The sequence below is a fragment of the Lolium rigidum genome, chromosome 3, assembly GCF_022539505.1.
Source record: "Lolium rigidum isolate FL_2022 chromosome 3, APGP_CSIRO_Lrig_0.1, whole genome shotgun sequence".
NCBI lineage: Eukaryota > Viridiplantae > Streptophyta > Magnoliopsida > Poales > Poaceae > Lolium > Lolium rigidum.
In genome coordinates this window covers 411,533,684-411,553,576 of record NC_061510.1, presented here as the reverse complement: position 1 = coordinate 411,553,576, position 19,893 = coordinate 411,533,684, and positions in this window count along the sequence as shown.

Below are 19,893 nucleotides of genomic sequence, written 5' to 3'. Positions count from 1 at the left end.
TGCCACCAAAATTGTTATTTGGATGTTAATCTTGCTGATCATTCTACAAAGAAACCTTTGGGTAAAGTTGATAATGTTCGCATTACCGTTAACAATAATCTTGTTCCCGTTGATTTTGTTGTCTTGGATATTGAATGCAATGCATCTTGTCCAATTATATTGGGAAGACCTTTTCTTCGAACTCGTTGGTGCTATTATTGATATGAGGGAAGGAAATATAAAATATCAATTTCCTCTCAAGAAAGGTATGGAACACTTCCCTAGAAAGAGAATGAAGGTACCTTATGATTCTATCATTAGAACAAATTATGATGTTGATGCTTCATCTCTCGATGTTACTTGATACACACTTTCTGCGCCTAGCTGAAAGGCGTTAAAGAAAAGCGCTTATGGGAGACAACCCATGTTTTTACCTACAGTACTTTGTTTTTATTTTGTGTCTTGGAAGTTGTTTACTACTGTAGCAACCTCTCCTTATCTTAGTTTTGAGTTTTGTTGTGCCAAGTTAAGCCGTTGATAGAAAAGTAAGTACTAGATTTGGATTACTGCGCAGTTCCAGATTTCTTTGCTGTCACGAATCTGAGCCCACTGCCCTGCAGGAAGCTCAGAAAATTATGCCAATTTACGTGCATGATCCTCAGATATGTACGCAACTTTCATTCAATTTGAGCATTTTCATTTGAGCAAGTCTGGTGCCATTTTAAAATTCGTCAATACGAACTGTTCTGTTTTGACAGATTCTGCCTTTTATTTCGCATTGCCTCTTTCGCTATGTTGGATGAATTTCTTTGATCCACTAATGTCCAGTAGCATTATGCAATGTCCAGAAGTGTTAAGAATGATTGTGTCACCTCTGAATATGTCAATTTATATTGTGCACTAACCCTCTAATGAGTTGTTTCGAGTTTGGTGTGGAGGAAGTTTTCAAGGATCAAGAGAGGAGTATGATGCAACATGATCAAGGAGAGTGAAAGCTCTAAGCTTGGGGATGCACCCGTGGTTCACCCCTGCATATATCAAGAAGACTCAAGCTGTCTAAGCTTGGGGATGCCCAAGGCATCCCCTTCTTCATCAACAAATTATCGTGTTCCTCCCCCGAAACTACATTTTTATTCGGCCACATCTTATGTGCTTTTTCTTGGAGCGTCGGTTTGTTTTTGTTTTTGTTTTGTTTGAATAAAATGGATCCTAGCATTCACTTTATGGGAGAGATACACACTCCGCTGTAGCATATGGACAAATATGTCCTTGGTTTCTACTCATAGTATTCATGGCGAAGTTTCTCCTTCGTTAAATTGTTATATGGTTGGAATTGGAAAATGATACATGTAGTAATTGCTATAAATGTTTTGGGTAATGTGATACTTGGCAATTGTTGTGCTCATGTTTAAGCTCTTGCATCATATGCTTTGCACCCATTAATGAAGAAATACATAGAGCATGCTAAAATTTGGTTTGCATATTTGGTTTCTCTAAGGTCTAGATAATTTCTAGTTTTGAGTTTGAACAACAAGGAAGACGGTATAGAGTCTTATAATGCTTTCAATATGTCTTTTATGTGAGTTTTGCTGTACTAGTTCATCCTTGTGTTTGCTTCAAATAAGCCTTGCTAGCCTAAACCTTGTATCGAGAGGGAATACTTCTCATGCATCCAAAATACTTGAGCCAACCACTATGCCATTTGTGTCCACCATACCTACCTACTACATGGTATTTTCCCGCCATTCCAAAGTAAATTGCTTGAGTGCTACCTTTAAAATTCCATCATTCACCTTTGCAATATATAGCTCATGGGACAAATAGCTTAAAAACTATTGTGGTATTGAATATGTAATTATGCACTTTATCTCTTATTAAGTTGCTTGTTGTGCGATAACCATGTTTACTCGGGGAACGCCATCAACTCATTGTTGAATTTCATGTGAGTTGCTATGCATGTTCGTCTTGTCCGAAGTAAGGGCGATCTACACCGAGTTGAATGGTTTGAGCATGCATATTGTGAGAGAAGAACATTGGGCCGCTAACTAAAGCCATGTTCCATGGTGGAAGTTTCAGCTTTGGACAAACATCCTCAAATCTCTAATGAGAAAAGAATTAATTGTTGTTGAATGCTTAAAGCATTAAAAGAGGAGTCCATTATCTCGTTGTCTATGTTGTCCCGGTATGGATGTCTAAGTTGAGAATAATCAAAAGCGAGAAATCCAAATGCGAGCTTTCTCCTTAGACCTTTGTACAGTGCGGCATAGAGGTACCCCTTTGTGATACTTGGTTAAAGCATATGTATTGCGGTGATAATCCAGGTAGTCCAAGCTAATTAGGACAAGGTGCGAGCACTATTAGTACACTATGCATGAGGCTTGCAACTTATAAGATATAATTTACATGATGCATATGCTTTATTACTACCGTTGACAAAATTGTTTCATGTTTTCAAAATCAAAGCTCTAGCACAAATATAGCAATCGATGCTTTTCCTCTATGAGGACCATTCTTTTACTTTCAATGTTGAGTCAGCTTCACCTATTTCTCTCCACCTCAAGAAGCAAACACTTGTGTGAACTCGTGCATTGATTCTTACATACTTGCTTATTGCACTTATTATATTACTCTATGTTGACAATATCCATGAGATATACATGTTACAAGTTGAAAGCAACCGCTGAAACTTAATCTTCTTTTGTGTTGCTTCAATACCTTTACTTTGAATTATTGCTTTATGAGTTAACTCTTATGCAAGACTTATTGATGCTTGTCTTGAAGTGCTATTCATGAAAAGTCTTTGCTTTATGATTCACTTGTTTACTCATGTCATACACATTGTTTTGATCGCTGCATTCTCTACATATGCTTTACAAATAGTATGATCAAGTTTATGATGGCATGTCACTCCGTAAATTATCTTTGTTATCGTTTTACCTCGCTCGGGACGAGCAGTAACTAAGCTTGGGGATGCCGATACGTCTCCAACGTATCGATAATTTCTTGTGTTCCATGCCACATTATTGATGTTATCTACATGTTTTATGCACACTTTATGTCATATTCGTGCATTTTCTCGGAACTAACCTATTAACAAGATGCCGAAGTGCCGCTTGTCGTTTCTCGCTGTTTTTGGTTTCAGAAATCCTAGTAAAGAAATATTCTCGGAATTGGACGAAATAAAAGCCCGCAGGCCTATTTTCTCACGAAGCTTCCGTAAGTCCGAAGGACGAGACGAAGAGGGGCCACAGGGGCGCCAAACCCTAGGCGGCGCGGCCCCCCTTGGCCGCGCCGGCCCGTGGTGTGGGCCCCCGTGCCGCCTCTCGACTTGCCCTTCCGCCTACTAAATAGCCTCCGTGACGAAACCCCCGCACCGAGAGCCACGATACGGAAAACACTACCGAGACGCCGTCGCCGCCGATCCCATCTCGGGGGATCCTCGGAGATCGCTCTCCGCACCCCGCCGGAGAGGGGAATCATCTCCCCGAGGACTCTACACCGCCATGGTCGCCTCCGGAGTGATGAGTGAGTAGTCTACCCCCGGACTATGGGTCCATAGCAGTAGCTAGATGGTTGTCTTCTCCCCATTGTGCTATCATTGTCGGATCTTGTGAGCTGCCTATCATGATCAAGATCATCTATATGTAATTCTATATGTTGCGTTTGTTGGGATCCGATGAATAGAGAATACTTGTTATGTTGATTATCAAAGTTATGCTTATGTGTTGTTTATGATCTTGCATGCTCTCCGTTATTAGTAGATGCTCGGCCAAGTAGATGCTTTTAACTCCAAGAGGGAGTACTTATGCTCGATAGTGGGTTCATGCCTCGCATTGACACCGGGACAAGTGACGAAAGTTCTAAGGTTGTGTTGTGTCGTTGCCACTAGGGATAAAACATTGATGCTATGTCTAAGGATGTAGTTGTTGATTACATTACGCACCATACTTAATGCAATTGTCTCGTTGCTTTGCAACTTAATACCGGAGGGGGTTCGGATGATAACCTCGAAGGTGGACTTTTTAGGCATAGATGCGCTTGGATGGCGGTCTATGTACTTTGTCGTAATGCCCAATTAAATCTCACTATACTCATCATGATATGTATGTGCATTGTCATGCTCTCTTTATTTGTCAATTGCCCAACCGTAATTTGTTCACCCAACATGCTGTTCGTCTTATGGGAGAGACACCTCTAGTGAACTGTGGACCCCGGTCCAATTCTCTTTACCGAAATACAACCCACCGCAATACTTGTTTCTACCGTTTTCTCTCGCAAACAATCATCTTCCACACAATACGGTTAATCCTTTGTTACAAGCAAGCTGGTGAGATTGACAACCTCACCGTTTCGTTGGGGCAAAGTAGCTTGGTTGTGTTGTGCAGGTTCCACGTTGGCGCCGGAATCTCCGGTGTTGCGCCGCACTACATCCCGCCGCCATCAACCTTCAACGTGCTTCTTGGCTCCTCCTGGTTCGATAAACCTTGGTTTCTTTCTGAGGGAAAACTTGCTGCTGTGCTCATCATACCTTCCTCTTGGGGTTGCCCAACGAACGTGTGAAATACACGCCATCAGGCGCCCGCGCGTATTTATAGGGGAGGGGATTTAGTCGCGGTTGGTGTTACCAACCGCGACTAAAGGGTGCCCTTTAGTCGCGGTTGGTAACACCAACCGCGACTAAATCCCATTTTTCGCCCTTTTTTGCGATTCCCGCGGAAAATGAGCTTTAGTGACTAAAGGCCTTTTTCGACATTCAGAAAATTCAGAAAAATAAAACTAATCATTTCTAAATGTGAAAAATACAAATAATATAACAAAAAATTCAGAAAAATAAAACTAATTCATTTAAAAATCTTAAAAATACAAATAATATATCAAAAAATTCAGAAAATAAAACTAATTCATTTAAAAATCTTAAAAATACAAATAATATATCAAAAAATTCAGAAAAATAAAACTAATTCATTTAAAAATCTTAAAAATACAAATAATATATCAAAAAATTCAGAAAAATAAAACTAATTCATTTAAAAATCTTTCCGCCTCTGTCTTTTCGCCGGCCCCCTCTTCCCGCCTCTGTCTTTCCGCCGGCCCCCTCTTCCCGCCTCTGTCTTTCCGCCGGCCCCATCTTCCCGCCAGTTCTTCCCGGCCGCCTTTGTCTTTCCGAGGAGCAGTGCGTCCACCCACGCGTCCTTATCCTGCCGACAGATTAGATGACCAGCTCTGGAATCCTCTTCTTCCCGCCATTTCTTCCATGTCTTCCCGCCATTTCTTCCATGTCTTCCCGCCTGTTTCTTCCCGCCACTTTCTTCCCGCCTCCTGTCTTCCCGCTCCCATTTTTCCCGCCATTTCCCACTACATATATGTTGCCCGGCTTGGCCAGCATTATCACATCTCTACAATCTCTCATCACTCTCTCATGGCTTCCACCGCACCCACTCTAACCTACCAGCAGGTGGAGGAGCTTTGCGCCTCGAACTACCCTTGCCCACCGGGCTACCGCGTCCCCGCCGGGCTGGAGCCTAAGCGCCGGCGGCGTGCCGGTCCCTCCCGTCCCTCAGGGTACTGCGCGCCGGCGGCCATCACGAACCACTACTACCTCGACCTCACGCCGGAGCAGCGGATGAATCCCCGCTGGCATCCCGATAACCAGCATACTTGGGACGCCTTCTTCATCAATCGGCGTGAGAGGGCGCTCGCCGGGTATGAGGAGGACGGTCCGCCTCCCGGGAACTTCCACGAGGCCGGCCATCGGCTATGGTGGTACGGCCGGACTCGCGGAGCGTCATGGACTACATCACGGCCGGCGATATTCCCCGCCTGCGCTACCCTCAGTTCGAGCCACGAGCGCCGCCCGACGACAGCGACGACAGCAGCGACGACGATGGCGACAACTTAGAAGGCGACGACTACCAGTACAACGGCGGCGACTATGAAGACTACGAGTATGCATATTATACGCCTAGGCAGGAGTATGACTAAATCACTGCAAATTTCATGTATCATCAGTGCTATCTCGAATCAATCGAATCATTCGAAAATGGACACGAAAACACATCACGGATAATATAATTCACGTGATCCATTCAACAAAGTTTGGTACAATAAATTATTACACATCATTTCTTCCTTTGTGTCCCTGCTTGCTTACGATTGGGCCGTATCCATGGAGCATCCTCATCATTTAACTTAATGCTTGGGTCGGTGTTCACTTTGAAGGGCGGAATTTCACCAAACATATTATAATCTTCTGACATGTCTGTCTTGTCCTCCACTCCCACGATGTTTCTTTTCCCTGAAAGAATAATGTGGCGCTTTGGATAATCGCATGATGTACTGATCGTTTTCTTATCTTTCCGTTTCCTCGGTTTGCTACTCATGTCCTTGACATAGAAAACCTGAGCGACATCTTTCGCTAGGACGAATGGTTCGTCAAGGTAACCAAGATTGTTGAAATCCACCATTGTCATTCCGTATTGCTGGTCCACCTTTACCCCACCTCCTGTTAGCTTGAACCATTTGCACCGGAACAAAAGGACCTTAAAGGAGGGTCCATAGTCAAGTTCCCATATCTCCTCTATGTAACCATAATATGTGACCTTTTGCCCATTCTCGGTTGCTTGCATCAAAGCGGACACCACTGTTTTGGTTGGTGCTCTTTTTATCTTGGGCGATCGTGTAAAATGTATTCCCATTTATCTCGTACCCTTGGAAAGTCGTTATAGTCGAAGATGGTGTCTTGGCCAACATGTACAGACTGATCTACAACAGCATTGTCACTCATTAACTGTTTTCCCAACCAACCGCCGAAAGTCTCCATGTGGGCCTTCCTAATCCAGGATTCAGGCTTCCCCGGGTTGTCCGAGCGTAAAATATTCTTGTGTTTCTCAAAGTACGGAGCCACCAAGCTGGAATTGGTCAGAACTGTGTGGTGAGCTTCAGTCAGAGAATGACCGTCCATACATATCGTTGATTTCCTTCCGATCGTGCCTTTTCCACTTAGTCTCCCCTCGTGACGCGATCGAGGAAGACCAATCGGCTTAAGGTCAGGAACAAAGTCAACACAAAACTCAATTACCTCCTCATTTCCATAGCCCTTGGCGATGCTTCCTCTTGGCCTAGCACGGTTACAAACATATTTCTTTAATACTCCCATGAACCTCTCGAAGGGGAACATATTGTGTAGAAATACGGGACCGAGAATGGAAATCTCTTCGACTAGGTGAACCAGGAGGTGCGTCATAATATTGAAGAAGGATGGCGGGAACACCAACTCGAAACCGACAAGACATTGGACCACATCGTTCCGTAACCGTGGTAGAACTTCTGGATTGATTACCTTCCGAGAGATTGCATTGAGGAATGCACATAGCTTCACAATGGCTACTCGAACATTTTCCGGCAGGAGCCCCTCAAAGCAATCGGAAGCAATTGCGTCATAATCACGTGGCAGTCGTGAGACTTCAGGTTTTGGAACTTTTTCTCCGCCATGTTTATTATTCCCTTTATATTGGACAAGAATCCAGACGGGACCTTCATACTGCTCAGGCATTCAAAAAATATGACCTTCTCTTCTTTGGTCAGAGCGTAGCTGGCACGACCTTGAAACCGTTCCGGATGCCGGTCATCAGGGTCTTTCAAACTTTGCTGGTCCTGTCGTGCTTCCTTTGTATCATTTGACTTCCCATACACTCCCAAGAAGCTTAGGAGGTTCACGCAAATATTCTTCGTAACGTGCATCACGTCGATTGCAGAGCGGACTTCTAGGACTTTCCAATATTCTAGCTCCCGGAATATAGATTTCTTCTTCCACATGGTTGCGTGCCCGTCAGCTCCCTTCGGAACCGATTGTCCGCCAGGACCCTTTCCAAAGATGACTTTCAAATCCTTGACCATATCAAATACCTCAGCACCAGTGTGTTCCGCAGGCTTCGGCCGGTGATCTGCCTTGCCGTTGTAATGCTTGCCTTTCTTTCTTACTTGGATGACCTTTCGGAAGAAATCGACGATGCCCAAGGTACACGTTCTTCTTACAATTTGGCAAATGTACACTTTCGGTCTCATGTAAGCAGTGCGTGCATGCATTGTATCCCTTATTTGACGAGTCCCGAAAGGTTACTAAGAGCAGGCCAATCGTTGATGGTTACGAAAAGCAACGCTCGTAGGTCAAATTCCTCTTCTTTGTGCTCATCCCACACACGGACACCGAGGTCTGCCCCACAGCTGTAAAAGTTCATCAACTAATGGCCTTAGGTACACATCGATGTCGTTGCTCGGGTTGCTTCGGACCTTGGATGAGCACCGGCATCATAATGAACTTCCGCTTCATGCACAACCAAGGAGGAAGGTTGTAGATGCATAGAGTCACGGGCCAGGTGCTATGGATGGAGCTACGCTCGCCAAAAGGATTCATGCCATCTGTACTTAGACCAAATCTTATGTTCCTTGCGTCGGCTGCAAAATCTTTAAACTCTCTCGTCGATCTTTCTCCATTGCGTTCCATCTGCGGGGTGTCTCAACTCCCCGTCCGACTTACGGTCCTCTTTGTGCCATCGCAACAACTTGGCATGCTCTTTGTTCCTGAACAGACGTTTCAACCGTGGTATTATAGGAGCATACCACATCACCTTGGCGGGAACCTTCTTCCTGGGTTTCTGGCCCTCGACATCGTCACCAGGGTCATCGCCTCTGATCTTATAACGCAATGCGGTGCATACCGGGCATTCATTCAAATTCTCGTATTCACCGCGGTAGAGGATGCAGTCGTTGATGCATGCATGTATCTTCAGAACCTCTAAACCTAGAGGGCAGACAACCTTCTTTGCTTCGTACGTACTAGAGGGCAACTCGTTATTCTTTGGAAACATATTCTTCAACATTTTCAGCAAGTTTTCAAATCCCGAGTCAGCTACACCTTCCTGTGCCTTCCATCTCAGCAAATCCAGAGTGTGCAGCCCAGCTTTTTCAGACCATTATCGCATCCTGGGTACAGCGACTTTTTGTGATCCTCTAACATGCGATCCAAATTCTCCCTCTCCTTTTCAGTTTCGCAGTGACTCCGTGCATCAGCAATGGTCCGACCAATATCATCAGCGGGCTCATCACGTGCCTCTTCTTGATCACCTTCCCCTTCACCGTCCCCACCTTCAGCATCCTCCATGAAAGTATCACCGAAATGATCAAGATAGTTGTCATCGATGATATCATCCTCTTCTTCATCCTCTTCCATTATAACCCCTCTTTCTCCATGCTTGGTCCAACAATTATAGCTTGGCATGAAACCATGCCGAATCAGAGTGCAGGTGAACTTCCCTTGAGGAAGAGTAACCCTTCCGATTCTTACAGCCAACACATGGACAGATAACAAAACCCCCTGCTTGTTCGCATTAGCCACTACGAGGAAATCTTTCAAACCCGTAGTGAATTCGCCGGAGAGTCGGTTAGCGTACATCCATTGCCGATTCATCTGCATTATTATAATATAAAATATATAATTAACCATCATGCATTTGTTCGCGACTAAATAGAAATTAAACAATTAATGAACTACACACATGCATATTTTATCAATGACACATATGAAAGGTTCAAGTTAATTGCTAACCGCGATCGAGGAGGAAAAAATAAATGAGGAAGCTCGATCAAGTGTGGCTCCGACACTTCATATCATGTTGGTTTCATGCTCTTGGGGCATTTCATCAAACACCTTGTGTGCATAAGAGGAGCCAAAAGCAAACCAACACCCCCTTGTGAAGTTTGTGAAGAGAAGTGGCACCAAATGGCTAAGTGCTGTGGGCTGGTCGGTATATATAGGGGAGGGCTTTAGTCGCGGTTGGCCAGGCAAACCGCGACTAAAGGCCCCTGTGGACATTTAGTCGCGGTTGGCCAGGCCAACCGCGACTAAAGGCCCTCCCGTCCACCAGCTGGCCACCGAGCGCGCTGGGCCCAGGCTTTTGGTCGCGATTCGCTTCACGAACCGCGACTAAAGGGCCAATTGGTCGCGGTTCTTGCATGTTCGCGGCTAATGGGGCTGGACGGAAGGCCTTTTTTCTACTAGTGAAGTGATCTGCATACTAAATATATTATTCCTGGATAATATATAAATTTATGGCCTTTTAAGATAAATCTATGTAACTTTTTTTTATCTTTGAGCTTACCGTTTATTTTGGTGTTATTTTGTAAGTAGTACATAGATGGCCAAACAAACTTAGGCATATACAATTTTTTCCTCGATACTCTAATTTTTAAATTAGCTCTGCTTTGTTGTCCGTTTGACTTCGAGTTCATGATTTTTTATGTCTTCCATTATTTATACAAATATATGGTAAAAAAGTAGATAGACATATACTCAATTTATACAAATATCTTCGAGAAGAAGCTAGATCGATTTGCCTGGCGTCTAGCTAGCTTTATCGACAATATAGACATATACTCAATTTTTAACACATAAGCTTCAGTATTAATAACTGCAGTTACACATTAACTAGTTAGAGTTATGAATGAGATAAATTCATTTGAATGAAAAATATAGTAATTAAATTGTTGATGGCAAAACACCTTTTTTTGGTAATAAAAGGACGCATGCATCGATCGATGCAAATGAAGCTCCATTTTTTCATTTTGCGTTGCATTCATCATTTTCTAAAAATCGCTACCACCATGCGAATTTTTCTTTCCCTCTTTTCTGGATAATAATGATGTTGGCATATTTTCTTATCTTTGTTTGGTTACCCAGAAATTCTTATTTTCCATAACATAAGAAAATGTCTCACGCTGCCTTTTTGCATCTGAGGATGCGAACATCACAATTATTACATCATCTCGTAATTCTAAAGTTAGTTTTAAATAGGACCACATGGCAAGCTTTTATTTAACACTATGACTTCGCTAACGAAATCAGGTTGTGATCGCTTTCACCAAAAAGAGCTAGGGCACACTAACATAAACATACAGTTGAGTGCGCAGTCCAAAATGGCATATTTTTATCCCTTGATGTATATCCCAAAAGCCCCAACTTGATCTTAATATTTGTTTTGTGTGTGAGGTTTTATATATATAACTGTGAATGCTCTCTTTCTTGTATCAGTGATATATCACTTGGTTAACTAAATATAAACTCATTCGTAGTTACTGTCATGATTACATCAGTATGCCCTGAACTAGTTTGTCTTTCGTTTGTGCTGTTGGTTGGATAGCTACGGAACAATAATATCAGATAGGTTTTAAGAGATTAAAATACTGCACCCATAGGCGCAGTAGATCTCGAATCAGAAGATTACAACTAAGAAATGTCGCCACCGTTCGAACGGTTTTGGCGCGACCTATGTCAATCAACACCACAGAACGTCTACTCCTACTTAACTTAATGAATTAGCGCAGCTCCGATCGATGGAGAAGACGACACCACTCCATAGCTAGCTTGTACGATCATGTATAATTAATCTCTCCTGCTTAATTCTTCCTTTCTGTTCCCGTCAGGACATGCATGTGGTTATTTGATTATCACTTAAGTGCTAATCAAAATCACAACAGTACAAAGCTAGCTAGACGCCAGGCAAATCGATCTAGCTTCTTCTCTCATATGCAAAGATTGCATTGTGCTTCTTTGCTTTGCTTCCAGCCCATACATACATACTAAAAAACATTAAAATGATCACTGAAATAAATTAGTACTTTTATGTCTGAATAATGCATGCAGATGTGTACATATATACATACAAGGAAGTACAGCGCTTGGAGCGGTAGCACCTGCAGAGCTTGTTGTTTTGTCCTCTACAATACAAGTTGATGTCACCACTGACGGAATTCGCATTATTACTACTAATTTACTATAATTAATTACCTGCTGATGAGGCTGAGGATGATGTTCTTGTCGGGTTAATTAGCATGATCTACTTGCTTATTTTCGATCTGTGCTATCTACATTTCATTTCTTGATCCGTATTGTTAGTTAGTAGAATCAAGTAATCTACTTATTTTGTCTCATGCAATTACAAGATAACAAGTATATAAACGTGTTTTGATGTTTTGTGGTTAATTATAACTGAGTTTCTAGTGTAACCTTATCCTGATATGCTCATTAGCTGCATAATCAGGTGCCAGCTGCACATCCACAAATCTCAAGACCCACATAATTATTTTTCGAAATGGGGTGACCCCGGCATCTACAACAAGTGGTGCATAGGACCGCTTTTATTAATCCGTTTTGCTATGTCTCAATCAACTGAGATTTTCTTAAGTCTAAGTCACTTACAAAAAAGTGCTTGATTTGCACTTTTCTGTTAAAAAAGTGCAATTGCACTTTTCTGTTAGAAATGTGCAACTGAACCGAGTTGCACTTTTCTTTGAACTGCAGTTGCACTTTTCTGAGGTGACTGAGACTTAAGAAAATCTCAGTCAACTTAGACATAGACACACCCTTTATTAATTAAGGAATATCCACTCTTACAAATCAAATCTAAAGCATTATTTAAAATCACGGATCACAAAGGGTTTCAATAAAAAATGAGCCACCGAACCAACAAAACTAATGTGAAGCGTCTTTATATCAACATCTTATGAGACGGTTCATCACGCCATCTGCACTGGCCTCCCGTGCTACCACTGCAAGTCGGTTGCACCCAGTATCCATAGCCAAGTGATGGTCCTCCGACTATAGATAGGACCACATATAGATCCAACAAGTAGCCAAAGGAATATACAATCGTTGCACACTTTTCATACTGCCCATAGAACAATACATACACCAACTCTAATGTATACTTTATCTTTTTTAGAAACCCAATTCAACCAATTCCCAAACAAATTTGTAATATTCAACGGAGGGGGTATATATCATGCGTGTAAATGAACAAGGTATAAAGAGGTGCTTTATTGTCTCCTCTTGGTCACAAAGACATCACTTTACATCTTCATGCCAATTACATTTGAATAAATTATCTTTCGTGGGTATGACTTTCCTATGAAGAAACCACACGAATATCCCAATTTTCATAGGTACATGGATAATTATGGAAGTCAATGTATATGGATTTAATGAAAAAAATACCAGATGAAAGACAATATAATTATGGATTGAGATAATACAGTACAATCAATCTTGACATATAGGCACCTATAGCGCATGATAGAGGGCTTGTGTAGGATTGCCGAATAGTAACATGAACAAGGAAAACGAGCAACTGTCTACTTAGCACGGATTGAAATTGGCACATAGACAAAGAAAAATATACATGGAAATTGATGTATATATTTATAGTATGAGAGACATGCAATATATTGATCTTAGTCATAACTCAAAAGCACCCTTATTTTCCCTACCATAAACCCTTTCTTTGAGAAACCGTTAGGACGACCCTAGCCCGTTCTTTAAGAAAAAATATATTTTTTCACAAAGAACGCGTTTTGGGGTGAAGAGAGGAAAAATAAATCTTTCACAACTTCCGACTACTCACAAAATGAGGAATACCGAAAGCCCTATCAAAAGATTGGTTGAGTTTGTATTTTTAATATGGTCACCAAGTAGTATAGCATAACGGGAATAAAAAAATGTGAATTTACTGAGTCATTTCCAGTTTTTCAATGTAAAATGAATTCTAAAACCAATTTAGTCCATTTTCGTACTTAAGTTAGGCCTTTGAGTGGGAGGGCTGGCTGGTGTAGAGTTCCACGTTCCCCTATATGTAGAAAGATATCTAGAGGTCACGTGGTTAGTAGCGGTAGTAGCCTGAGGAGGGCGGGACTGTGATCCATTGCCATCAACCATAATTAGAGATCTTCGAGAAGAGATAGAGGGAGGATAGGGGGACATGGGAAACTAAGTTTCTAAGTAGGGAAGAGAAACAACGATGATGCCAACCCCACTAGGGAAGAGAAACAACGATGATGACAATCTAAATGGGCTAGAAAAGAGCACAAGAAAAATACATAGGCAGTCGAGGAGAAGGGAGCGGCACAAGAGGATTGTTCTTGTTGGTGCCAATGTACGGATGATGGCATGATGCATGGGGAGTACTGTGGTGGTGACGGCAAAGTTCACTCCGGATATGCTAATATATGGTTTTCGGAAGGGACAGATAAGGAGACGGTTAAGACCGATCAATGGTTAACATTGGATTCAATTAACCGAACATACAGAACTATGAATCGCTATCCAGATAAGCAATCAATGTTTTGTCATTATCGTACTACTGCCGTCGTTTCTTGGCCCATATTTGGTGGACACAGTTGTAGGCGTACCCTTTAAAAAAATAAAAAATAAATGACATTTCAATGTTTTAGAAAAAAAATGCATGCATGTACATCTTAACCTGATATTTTACTCGTGCATATTTTGAAGGCAAAATACGACTATATATATGTGGCCTACACAAAAAAAAGAGAAACTGCATATTTATATTTCTCCGAATAATAGAGATCCAATCATTAGTGTTACTTTGAAATTTTGTGATTTTCATGTAAGCCACCCACAATCGTATTTTTTTGTTGAAACTTTACACAAGTAATGTAATATGTACATGCAAAAGATAATTTCATTTAAAAAAACTTTGATATAGCATTCTTTTGATTTTTAAAAAATCTGGTACACCTAGACCGGCCTGGGTTTCGGTAGCTATTTCACACGTCGGGTACTGGTTATTCAGGCAACTTTACCGCCTAAAAGTATTGTCTGAAGTCGTACACTTCAGGAGAGATCATGCGTATAGGGCTCCCCACCGTGTGGGAGACACCTGGCACCATACACATGTAGCGTCACGTCAGGTGTGCGAAGGGTCATGCGCTTTTTGCTTATGGAGAAACACGTATCTTATCATGAGACTACTTCATGTAATTCAGTCTTTGTAATTGATGTGCCTCCCCACAGTGTGAGATGGACTATATAACAAGTAAAATACAGTGTGCCTAATCTCATTGTTTCATTGTCGGCTAAAATTCATTGTACCTGTAGGCTATAGCAGTTCTACTGAGACTTCCACGCAGCATAAAGCGTGCCCCAGGGTAGAGCAGTAGCTTACCTAGCTGCGCTTTTAGGTCTAGCTTGAATTAGTATCGGAAATGGTCACCTTTTCCGTCATAAACTAATTTTTCCAGATTAAGTTGGAGACACAGATAACACTTGACCGGTCGATTGGGCTACGGTCGAGCGTCCATACGTGCACGTTTCAGCACGCATGCTTACAGAAGAAACCTCTAGAAGACAACGAGCATAAATATCGTCAGGAACAGTACTGATCCAGTTACATAAAGCGGGGACGCTCTACCATGGATTGCTAAAACATGGCTAACCTGGTTGTTATTTCTATCGATATACGACGTTTGTAACGTTTGGATCTAGCTGGAACATCGATTTCATTTCTTGAACTGTTAACGCGTGGCTTTCAGCAGTCCAAACTTTGGGCATTCACCTCCAGGGCCGCGCGAGGAACAAGATGATAGAAAACGTGCAGAAATGATTACTGCACGTCTGCACCCAAACTATATATTTATCTGTTGCTAGGTTCTGGATGCAAATAAAAAACATTCAGTACTGAACTCTGTTTTTGCTACCACTCTTTGGTGCATTTGAAAATTCCGTAATGCGATGATCTTTAATGGACAATCTTGGCTTAATTTGCACCAAATTCTTCTTCTGCGAGCATGCATCGAAGGAACTATTGGCGAACTTCAGAATCATGGGTGGCTGAGTGAAGGCCGTCATCGCTAGGGTTCTTGCCCTTCTCCTCCAAGTGCCAAAAAGAAGGCGCTGCCTGGAACGTGGACTACTCCTACGTCAACTCTGGTGGCGTCGATCAGCATCTCCCCCTGCGAATTACAGAAGCTTGACCTGAGTCAACTCTCGCATCGCCTGGCTGTGGGGTTTTGGAGACCTCCCTGGGAACTCTGAGAAAATCTCTGTCTAGCTTTGTCTGCTGTGTTAGCTTTTGCGAACATTTTTCGTTCATGTTTAAGTAGCTAAAATCTCCTAGGCTTTTGCTTGTAATGTTGAACCTCGGGCCAGATGTGTTAGTTTCGTTGATGTTACCAATGGAACCAGGGAGATCCTTCATGTTGATCTAAAAAAAACTATATATCTATCAGAACCATCCCAGCAATTAACACCATTGCCTGATAGGTATAGTAATTTGGTAAGTAGGTGTACATGCTTATGTTAGCTAGGAAGTAAATCATACAAGAAATCACGTAGCGTCAAGAAATATCAAGATCCACGATCAAGTAACGTAAAGAAATCTCCAGATCCACGTCATGTCGCCGCTAGCTTTAGCTATAGCTCCTGCATGTTACTAGCGTGGCAATGTACAAAACAAGCTTAGCTAGTGAATTAGGCAAGTAGCTACATGCCCAATGTCTGGCTAGACAGGCCCAACAGCGCAATCCCTTATCGGCGCTTTTCTAATATACGATATAACCAACCAAACACGATTTCGCTGGATCAGACCATATGTCTACTCTAGCGTAATCAGTATAAATATATGCGTGTATATATAGGTTCTATCTTCTATGAGATGATCGGGCTGTTTGTGTGTACAGACAAACATTGATGCACGGGCTTGGTGTAAGGTCGGTAGGGATACGTCAAAATCAAGATCGGCCAACGTATAATCTATGCCTTACACGCGAAGCACGAGTCAATAGTATATGCATACACGTGCTTTTTCATAAACAGACCAAAGCAACAACCATACATGTTAAAGCTGCAATAGAAGCAAATCAGTTGGTTAAGGTTGCTTTCTCAGATATTTTGTGCATGCATATGGTGCATGCATGGGGCACAACTATATGTAGCTCTAGCTAATTACCTAAAATCATACCCAACAAAATGTGCTCCTTAGCTCAAATGCTTCCGTGGCAGCCTTGAGGTCATCCTCGTCCTCCTCCTCCTTCACTTCTGCCGGCTCGGGTGCCTACAAGCTGTGCGCTACGAGGCAGCGGACTCCTAGACCACCCCGTCCTCGTCGATCGGTGTCCTTAGGGCATCTCCAACCGGGCGACCCATCCCGCGCCCGCGCGTCCGGATGGGTCGAAACGGACAAAACCGCGGCCCAGCGCGCGGACCCATCCCTAAAACGGATGGCCGCGGCGTCCGGGACGACCCAAACCCGGCCCAAATCTTGGACGAGTTTGCGTGGCCGCGGACGCGAAAGGCTGGTCGCTCGCGTCCTCCCTTGTCCGCCCCCGGCCCGCCCTGTCCGCCTCCCAAAACACAAGCCCGTCGCCCACATCTCCCCACCGCTCCGCCGCCACCCACGGACCGGCGATTTGGGAGCGCGTCGCCGCCGGCCATCGTCGTCGAGACGCCGGCAAGCGGGGCGGAAGCATAGGTAGAGGTCCGGCGCTGCTTTCGCCGCGTCGTAGCAGAGTCGGAGGACGCCGCCGCCGGCGCTGTTGTCCTCTCACCGTCGCGACACCTCCCGCCGTTCGCAGCTGCGCCGTTTCCGCCGGAGGTGAGCTCTCCTGCACTGTGTATCCAGACCGGACGTCGTCTGAGACGGCCGCTTCTGCAGGTCGCTACGAAGCATTTGGATCGCCTCCGCTCGCGAGGTGTTCGGTCAAATGCTCGAACTAAAATGTGTCCCTTTTCAGATCATGGTGGACAGCGACGACGAGTACTACTTCAAGAACTTCATCGACACGTCGTCAGAAGAGGAGTCCGACGACGATTTTTCACGGATGCTGCGCTGCTCATCCACGAGCACGTCGTCTCGCAAATCCCCGTGCATCGGGGGTCCTTGCCGGGCGCGCGGCCGCCTTGGACCGCAAAGAGAACGCGGCCACGACCAGCTCTACAACGACTACTTCAAACCGAAGCCATTGTTCGTGCCGCCCATGTTTCGCCGTCGTTTTCGGATGACCAGGCCGCTGTTCCGCCGGATAATGGATGCCGTGAAGATCTACGATGACTACTTCTGTTTGAAAGTGGATGCAATTGGCAAGGTAGGCCTCTCTTCGTACCAGAAATGCACGGCAGCGATTAGGATGCTCGCATATGGCGTTGTCGGTGATTTCGTAGATGAGTACACGCGCATGAGTGAGTCAACCGGCTTGGAATCGATGTACAGGTTCTGCGGAGGCTGTGATCGGTTCGTTCGGAGAACAAGTACCTCCGGCAACCTAATGCGGAGGACACAGCTCGTCCGTTGTCGATCAACGCTTCCGGGGGTTTTCCTGGGATGCTTGGCAGCATAGGCTCGCATGCACCGGGAGTGGAAGAACTGCCCCTTTGGTTGGCGGGGGTATACGGCGGCCATTCGAGGGGTGCACGGTCATTCTTGAAGCTGTTGCTTCCCATGACACATGGATTTGGCACTCATTCTTCGGAATGGCTGGCTCGCACAATGACATCAATGTGCTGCAGCGCTCTCCGGTGTTTGATAGGCTAGCGTACGGTCAGTCCCTGATGTGGATTTTGAGATCAATGGCCACCACTACACGAAGGGGTACTACCTTGCCGATGGTATCTATCCACCTTGGGCTACACTCGTTAAGACAATCCGGAACCCCAACTCAGAGCAGGAGGCAAGGTTTGCCAAAGAGCAGGAGGCAGCCCGGAAAGATGTCGAGCGGGCGTTTGGCATCCTCCAAGCTCGTTGGGCTATCGTCAGACACCCTGCCAGAGCCTGGGATGTGCAAACTCTGTGGGAGGTGATGACCGCTTGTGTAATCATGCATAACATGATTGTTGAGGTAGAGCGGGATGATTCACTCTTTGATAATGACTGGGAAGGCCAAGGAGAGTTGGTTACTCCTCAGCAAGGAGCTCCGGCATCATTCCAGGACATTCTTCATGCGCACCATGAAATTCGAGATCTAGCTGTACACAACCAGCTTCGAGGCTGATTTGGTCGAGCACATGTGGCAGCACGTAGGCAACAATGCTGCAAACAACAATGATGAAGGAAATCCTGAAGCCTAGAGCATTTGTATCGTTTTTTCATTTTATTTCAATAATACTTTATCCTTGATTACATGGACTATGTAATGTGTAATACATTTTGAGCATTTATACTATTTTATATATTTTATATAATATTTTTTTGCGTTTTTCTAGTGAATTTACAAGAAAAACATACCATATGGCGTCGCGACCCAAATCTGCCGCGTTGGGCGCACCGCGCGACCCAAACGGACGCGCGGACGTGGGGCGCTGTCCGCGCGTCCGCTCGGGCACGCAAACAGCCCAAAACGGACGGCCCAGCGCGTCCGTTTGGGTCGCCCGGTTGGAGATGCCCTTATGCCCCAGGGCTCATCCGCAAAGAAGGACTGCTGTTGTAGGTCTTGCTCTGTAGTAGGCCTGGTCACCGCAGAGGTCAGTTTGGAGGAAAGCCCCGCAGCGACGAATCTCCCTATGGTGCGCAGTGCCAGATGTAGTCACTGATGTACTGCAACTCTCCAGCGTTCCAAGCTCCAGCCGGTTGGGAGTTGGACTTCCTGCCACGTTAAGGGCACGGCCACCTGCTAGTACTCAGCGCGTAACAATGGCCGAGACAATGAAACGGTTCCACACCATCGTTGGCGGAGTGAGGTGGAATGGGATGGCACTATTGCGATGGCCGCTGATGACAAGACTACCTCGTGGTCGTGCTTGACGGGCCAGCATTTACCGCATCCCATCAACGAAGTCGGGTAATAATGAAAGATCTACCACCGTTGGAGCAACATCATTACTCCATAGCATCCACCTCGCCCTAGCCTCCAGCTCCATCGGACAATTATGAACACCAGCGACACGTCAAGAAAAAACCTCGCACCAGAATGGCGACAAGACCAATCTGCCGATCTCAAGGATGGACAAGCACACGTCGCCAACAACTCCAAGACGCGGTCGTGAAGGTGGCCGCAGGTCTAGGAGTGAAGTTCTGGTAGATTTATTTTTGGGGGTGCCGCTCCCACCATTCCAACAATGCAGTAGATAAGCCT